The 383-nt window shown below is 64.8% G+C and overlaps 1 protein-coding gene across 1 annotated transcript in view; it reads right to left on the bottom strand.

The window, feature by feature from the left end:
• TRAIP (TRAF interacting protein) overlaps window positions 1-383 on the bottom strand; it is an 18,295-nt gene that overhangs the window by 3,805 nt on the left and 14,107 nt on the right. The gene's annotated exons all lie outside the window — the stretch shown is intronic.

Genomic DNA, 383 nt, shown 5'->3' with positions numbered 1-383 from the left:
AGGGGGACACAGAGCAGGACACAGAGCAGGGGGACACGGAGCAGGACACAGAGCAGGGGGACATGGAGCAGGACACGGAGCAGGGGGGACACAGAGCAGGACACGGAGCAGGACACAGAGCAGGTGGACATGGAGCAGGACACGGAGCGGGGGGACACAGAGCAGGACATGGAGTAGGGGGACATAGAGCGGGAGACACAAAGCAGGTGGACATGGAGCAGGACACGGAGAGGGGGACACAGAGCAGGGGGACATGGAGCAGGACATGGAGCAGGGGGACATGGAGCAGGATACGGAGCAGGGGGACATGGAGCAGGACGGAGTAGGGGGACACGGAGCAGGGGGACATGGAGCGGGGGACACGGAGGAGGACACGGAGCACG

The sequence above is a fragment of the Bison bison genome, unplaced genomic scaffold (assembly GCF_000754665.1).
Source record: "Bison bison bison isolate TAMUID 2011002044 unplaced genomic scaffold, Bison_UMD1.0 scf7180017864304, whole genome shotgun sequence".
NCBI lineage: Eukaryota > Metazoa > Chordata > Mammalia > Artiodactyla > Bovidae > Bison > Bison bison.
This window is presented reverse-complemented; position numbering and strand designations above follow the sequence as displayed.